This window comes from Monodelphis domestica, chromosome 1, assembly GCF_027887165.1.
Source record: "Monodelphis domestica isolate mMonDom1 chromosome 1, mMonDom1.pri, whole genome shotgun sequence".
Lineage (NCBI taxonomy): Eukaryota > Metazoa > Chordata > Mammalia > Didelphimorphia > Didelphidae > Monodelphis > Monodelphis domestica.
In genome coordinates, this window is record NC_077227.1 from 488,072,690 (window position 1) to 488,080,165 (window position 7,476).

A 7,476-nucleotide genomic window follows, 5' to 3' on the forward strand; every position below is an offset into this window, starting at 1 on the left:
ATTTTCCAGTTTTTTCTTTTTTTTGCCACTACAAAGAGCGTGGCTATAAATATTTTTGTGAACATATTTTCCCTATTATCTCTTTGGGGCATAAACTCAGAAGTCGTATGGATAGATCAAAGGGCAGGCATTCTTTTAAAGTCCTTTGGGTATAGTTCCAAATTTTCTTCCAGAATGTTTGGTTCAATTCATAACTCCATTACCAATATAATAGTGTCCCAATTTTTCCACATCCCCTCCAACATTTATTAATTTCCTTTACTGTTATATTGGCCAATCTGCTAGGTGTGAGGCGGTACCTCAGAATTGTTTTGATTTGCATTTCTCTAAATAAGAGATATTGAGAACAATTTTTCATGTGCTTATTGGTAGTTTTGATTTCTTTGTCTGAAAACTGCCTTTTCTGAAAAATGTCCTTTCCCATTTATCAACTGTTGAATGGATTATTTTTTGTACAATTGATATAGATCCTTATAAATTTGAGAGATTAGACCGTGGTCAGAGAATTTTGTTATACATATTTTCCCCCAATTTGTTGCTTCCCTTATAATTTTGGTTGCATTGGTTTTGTTTGTATAAATCCTTATTTCATTTAATATAATAAAATGATATATTTTACATTTTGCAATATTTTCTCTCTCTTGCTTGATCTCAAATTCTTGCCTTTCCTATAGATCTGACATGTATACTATTCTATATTTACCTAATTTACTTATTATTTCCTCCTTTATACTTAAATCATTTATCCATTTTGAATTTATCTTGATATGGGATGTGAGATGTTTATCTAGACCTGATTTTTCTGATACTGTTTTCCAATTTTCCCAACAGTTTTTTTGTAAAATAGTAGGTTCTTGTCCCAAAAACTGGTATCTGTATGTTTATTGTACACTATCTTGCTGAGGTCATTTATCCCAAGTTTATTCCATTGACTCACCCTTCTGTCTCTTAGGCAGTGCAATTTTAATGACCACTGCTTTATTTTTTCTGTTTGAATTAGTTTATTTAGTCAATTTAGAACATTATTCCTTGGTTACAACAATCATATTATTTCCCTCCCTCCCCTCCACCCACCCTTCTCACAGCCCACGTGCAATTTCATTGTGCCCTTGATCAGAACCTATTTCCATGTTGTTGATGTTTGCACTAGGATGTTCATTTAGTCTACATCCCCAACCATATCCCTTTGATCCATGTCTTCAAGAAAAATATGGAATGCTTCACGAATTTGAGTGTCATCCTTGCACAGGGGCCATGCTAATCTTCTCTGTATTGTTCCAATTTTAGTATATGTGCTGCCAAAGCAAACACGATGACCACTGCTTTATAGTACATTTTAAGGTCTGGTACACTAGGCCCCCATCCTTCACATTATTTTTCATTAGTTCCCTTGATATTCTTGATCTTTTGTTCTTCCAAATGAACCTGGTTATACTTTTTTCTAATTCAATAAAAAAAAGTTTCTTGGTACTTTGATAAGTATAGCACTGAATAAGTAAATTAATTTGGGTAGGATAGTCTTTTTTCATTATGTTAGCTAATCCTACCCATGAGCAATTAATAATTTCTTTCCAATTATTTAGATCTATTTTTAAATGTGTGAAAAGTGCTGTGTTGTTTTGTTCATATAATTCCTATGTTTGTCTTTGTATTTGTCTAAATAATTTCTATTGTCTAGAGTGATTTTAAATGGAATTTCTCTTTCTAAATCTTGCTAACAAGTTTTGTTTTAAATAGATAGAAATGCTAATGATTTATGTGACTTTATTTTGTATCATACTTTGCTAAAGTTGTTGATTATTTCAACTAACTTTTTAGTTGATTTTCTAGGATACTTTAAGTTTTAAATTTAATTCTAAATCATATCATCTGAAAAGATAGTTTAGTATCCTCATTCACTACTTTAATCCATTCAATTTCCTTTTCTTCTCGAATTGGTATTGCTAGTGCTTCTAATACAATATTAAATAATAGAGGTGATAATGGGCATCCTTCCTTTACTCATGATCTTACTTGGAAGACTTCCCCATTGCAGATGATACTTGCTGATAGTTTTAAATATATGCAGTTTACTATTTTTAGGAAAGGCCCATCTATTCCTATACTTTCCAGTTTTTTTTTTCAATAGGAATGAGTATAGTATTTTGTTAAAGGTTTTTTCTACATCTATTGAAAAAAACCATGTGGTTTCTGTTGTTTTGGTTGTTGATATGTTCAATTATATAGATGGTTTTCTGAATGTTAAATCATCCTTGCATTCCTGGTATAAATTTCACCTATGCATAATGGATAATACTTGTGATAACTTGCTATAGTTTTTTGCTAATATTATATTTAAGATTTTTATATCTATGTTTATTAAGGAGATTGGTCTGTAGTTTTCTTTTGGATTTTGGTCTGCCTGGCTTTGAAATTGGTAGCATACTTGTTTCATAAAAGGAATTTGGTAAGACTCCTTCTTTGCTTATTTGGTCAAATAATTTGAACACTATTGGGATTAGTTGTTCTTTAAATGTTTGATAGAATTCACTTGTGAATCCATCTGGCCCTGCGAATTTTTTTAGGAAGTTCTTTGATAGCTTGTTTAATTTCTTTTTCTGAGATGGGATTGCTTAAGTATTCTATTTCCTAGTTTATTAATCTAGGCAATTTATATTGTAAATATTCACCTATTTCACACAGATTGTTATATGTATTGCCATATGATTGAGCAAAATAGTTCTTAATTATTACCTTAATTTCCTTTTCATTAGAGGTGGTTTCTCTTTTTATCTTTGATACTTTTAATCTGATTTTCTTATTTCTTTTTTTATTAGATTAACCAGTATTTTAATCTAATTTATTTGTTTTTTTCAAACTACCAGCTCCTACTCTTATTGATTAGTTGAATATTTATTTTAATTTTAATTTTATTAATTTCTCTGTTGAATTTTATTATTTCTAATTTAATCTTAATATGGAGATTTTTAATTTGTTCTTTTCCTAGTTTTTTAAGTTATGTGGAAAATTGATAGACCTATTCCCTTTCTGATTTGTTGATGTATCCACTCAGGAATATAGACTTTCCCCTGAGTATTGCTTTGGCTATAGTCCATAGATTTTGATGTATTGTTTCCTCATTTTCATTCTCTTCAATGGAATCAGAAATTGTTTGATTTGTTCTTTGACTCACCAGTTTTGAAAAATGAGATTATTTAGTTTCAATTGCTTTTAAATTTGTCTTTCCATAAGCTCTTATTGATTATGATTTTTATTGCATTATGGTCTGAAAATTGCATTTATTATTTCTTCTTTCCTTCATTTGTTTGCAATGTTTTTATTTCCCAGTACATGGTCAATCTTTGTATATGTGCCTTGTGCTGCTGAAAAGAAGGTATATTCCTTTTTTCCTTATTTACTTTTCCTCAGATATCTATTAGCTCTAATTTTTATAACATTTCATTCAAATCCTTCACTTCTTTCTTATTTATATTTTGGTTCCATTTATCTAGTTCTGATAGGAGGATGTTGAGGCATCCCACTAGTATGGTTTCACTATATATTTCCTCCTTCCTCTCTTTTAGTTTTTCCTGTAGAAATCTGAATGCTGTACAATTCGGTGCATATATGTTGAGTATGGACATTTCTTCATTATTTATACTGCCTTTCATCAAGATGTAAATACCTTACTTTTCTCTTTTAATGAGATCTATTTTTGCTTTAGTTTTTGTCTGGGATTATAATTGTGACTCCTACCTTCTTTGCAGCCCAGTAAATTCTGCTCAACCTTCTTACCTTTACCCCTTGTATGCCCACCTGCTTCAAGTGTTTCTTGTAGACAACACATGGCTGGTTTTTAATCGACTCTGCTATCTGTTTCCTTTTTATTGGTGCATTCATCCCATTCATATTCATAGTTATGATTACTGTCTGTATATTCCCTTGCATTTTGACTTTCTCCTTTGATTCTGCCTTTTCTCTTATCCCTCTTACCCTCCCATCCAACTTTTCAGTTTTAGTCAAATTCTCTCCTTTCCCCTCTCTAATATTACTCCCCTTTCCATTCCCTCCCATCTTATTATTCCCCTCATACTACAGTGCCTTTTAAATCACCCTTCAACCTCTCCTTCCCTTCTAATGCTCCCCTCCCTACCAGCCCATTTATTATCCTTCTACTTCTCTATAGGGCACAATACTATTCTCTGCCCCAATGGATCTGATTGTTCTTCCTTCCCCGAGTCAATTTCAATGAGTATAAGATTTAATTATTACCTGTCTCAAACCTCTTCCATTGTATTGGTCTTCTCTCCCCTCACCCACTGTGGGCTTCTATATGAAATATATTTTTCTCTTTTTCCATTTCTCATAGTATTGTGCTCTTTTTTACCCTTATTTTATAACTTCTAGCTATACCAATGATAATAACACTTTTTAAGAGTTACCAATATCATATTTTCTTATAGGAATACAAATCATTTGAACCTATTGGGTCCCTTTTTTCCTTTTTTAATTACCTTTTGATGATTCTCTTGAGTTTTGTATTTGAGTATCAGATTTTCTGTTTACATCTGGTCTTTTCTTCAGGAATGTTTGGAAATCCTCTATTTTTATTAAATGACCATACTTTCCCCCTCAAGAATATAGTTAATTTTCCTGGGAAGTTGATTCTTGGTTGTAGACTCAGTTCCCTTGCTTTCCAGAATTTCATATTCAATGCTTTCCAGTTCTTCAGTGGGAACTCATTCAGGTCTTGTGTAATGCTGACTGTGGCTCCATGATATCTGATATTTTTTTCTTTTTAGCAACTTGTAGAATCTTTTCCTTGGTCTGGAAGTTCTTGAACTTGGCGATAACATTCCTACACATTGTCATTTGGGGATTTAATGTAGGAGATGATCTGTGAATTTTTTCAATCTTTAGTTTACCCTCTTGTTCAATAATATCAGGGCAGTTTTCTTGGATAGTTTCCTCTAGAATTGTGTCCAGGCTTTTTCTTTGGCCATAATTTTCCAATACTCCAACAATTCTTAAATTGCCCCTCCTCAATCTATTTTCTAGATCTTTAGTTTTTTCAATGAAGTGTTTCATATTTTCCTCCTTTTTTCATTCTTTGGATTTTGTTTCCTAGAATCTTGCTGCCTTGAGAAATCATTTGTTTCTAGCTATTGGATTCTAATTTTTAAAGACCTGTTTTTTTTTAATTCTCCTTTACCTTTTGATCTATTTTTCTTTGTAGGTCATCTTTTACTTTCTTTGCCTCATTTTCAAATTGGTCAGTTTTGTTTTTTACAGACATGATTTTCTTGTTTTAGTTCATGTGCTGCTATTTTAAGATGACATATTTTTCTTTTTAAGTTGTTTCCCCAATTTTTTTCAGTCTCTCTTAATTTTTTAAATTGTGTTTGAGTTCTTCCAAAGCCTGAGTACATTTTGCTGGATTTCCTGAGTTTTTGCTTAATGTTCTTTGGTCCTCCTCTGTTCCATTTGTTCTTTGTTTATTACATGAATAGAAGCTATAGATTGTAATTTCTTTTTTTATTCTGTTGGTTACTTATATTTTTCCTTCTTCCACCACTCCCCCTTCCCTGTCACTGGCTATAATTTTTCTCCTTTGTTTATTTGCTGGGTCTGTGAGTTTGGGCTTTTCTGTCCTGAAGGGTCTTATTCTCTGCTCTGCAGATTAACTGGATTAGGTTGAAGGAGCTAGCTAGCCTGTTGTATTAATGTGCCCTGAGGCTAAATCTTCCCCATATGTCAACAGAAACTGAAGGTGAAAGTGAAGGTAGTTACCCTTATACTCCTCTCTACTCTTTTCTGTCAGCTGCCTCCCTGCCAGTTGCCAGGTCAGAGCCTGACCTTCCTGTGATGATACCAAACTATTCTTTTGTGGTTGCTGCCTTCACCCTCAGATCCCAGTCAGCTGGATTCTTACTGGGGGTCTCAGGGCAGTAGGTTTGGGAGGGGTGTTGGAAATTGAGCTTTGCTGCCCTCTGGAGGCTTCTTTTCTTCACTATTGATAGACTGGATCTGAATTCCTGGATGGGCCCTCAGACCAAAACTTCTAGAGGAAAAGGAGTGATGGATGAAGGCTATGACCAGTCTGCCATCCTATCTGGCCCACTCTTCCAGCTGCCTCTTTGCCAACTGTGGTCAGAGCAATGAGCCTTGAGTAGCTGTGGTAGCAAGAAACTCCCTCCACGCTGGAAACCTCACCCTGAGATCCCACCAATTAACTGAGTCACAGCACAGTAGGTGGGGCAAGTTTCTTGGAACCATCCATCTTTCTTTTCCATAAACCCAAGAATTCAACCTTCTCTGCATTCTTTTAAGTTGAATTGAGCACATAAGTCCCCTGGCTCTATCCTGTTGTTATATTTGGTTTTCTGTCCCCCTTGAAGCTCTTTGTTTTTTATTTGTGTGTTAGAGTTTTCACAGAGAAATTGATTTTTGCTGCTTCAAAGCCACCATCTTGATTCTTCCTATAAGGAGTCCTTTTCTTCAGTTAACTTTTGTACATCTTTTTTCATGAGCCCAATTCTGCCTTTTCAGAAGTTCTTTTGCTTCTGTGTATTTTTGTGCATCTTTTATTGCTTGATAGTTTCTGTTTTTAAAGTATTATTTTCTTAACTTTTTTGTCCCTCCATTACTAAATTGTTGTCTTTTTTTCATGATTTACCTATGTCACTCTCACTTTCAAACATTTTTCTTCTACAAGATTTGCTTATGGGCCTCAGACCAATTCACGTTTCTTTCAGGCTTTGGATGTAGCAGTTTTGACTTTGTTGTCTTCTTCTGAATTTGTGTTTTGTTTATTTCTGTCACCGTTGTATCACTTTGTATTATTTGATCTCTTCTCAGCCTATTTATTGGTTTTGACTGAAAGAATTCTCATATTTGGTGTCTTTTCCTAGGGTGGAAGAAGGGAAAGGGCATTTTCCCAAGCTTCAGCTTTTTAATGCAACTTCTTTCAGAGTAAGTTCTAGAAATCTACATGTTTTCAGTTATTACAAGTTGGTAGAGTCTAAGGAGAGTGTGTTCACTGTTATCTTCAACTATCCCTTTTTCTATGAGCAACAAAAGGCAGCCTTTTCAACCAAAGAACTCTTACCAGGTTCCTTTCTACCTTGCAGTTTCATGACCTAGTATGGTACAGCTCTTTCTTAATCTTATACTGAGACCCAGGACTGTGACCAAAACATGACTTTTGCTGTGTTAATTAAATATCTAGGAAACTTCCAACCCAGTCAAATCCTGGAAGACTCATAACATTTCACTAGCTATGAGAGTCACAGAGTCATGTGTTTGGGTTTGCCAGTGTTATGGGTCACATTCCTAAGAGGCAGAAGTCACAGATGTTAGGGGATATGATATGTGGAGACTGAGGTGAAACCTTGGGCCAATTGAAGCATCCTGTGGAAGGATGTAGCCTGAGGTTGAAAGCCAGCACATGAAGTTTATGGCCTCTATCTCTACCATTCCTTTGGGCTTATGAAAGAA

General features: G+C 34.1%; 1 non-coding gene across 1 annotated transcript; it reads right to left on the minus strand.

Moving 5' to 3' along the window:
* Positions 1 to 1,204: 1,204 nt before the first annotated feature.
* LOC130456815 (U6 spliceosomal RNA) lies at positions 1,205 to 1,311 on the minus strand. The gene has a single exon (XR_008915836.1). It is a non-coding gene; the product is annotated as a U6 spliceosomal RNA (small nuclear RNA).
* Positions 1,312 to 7,476: the final 6,165 nt, after the last annotated feature.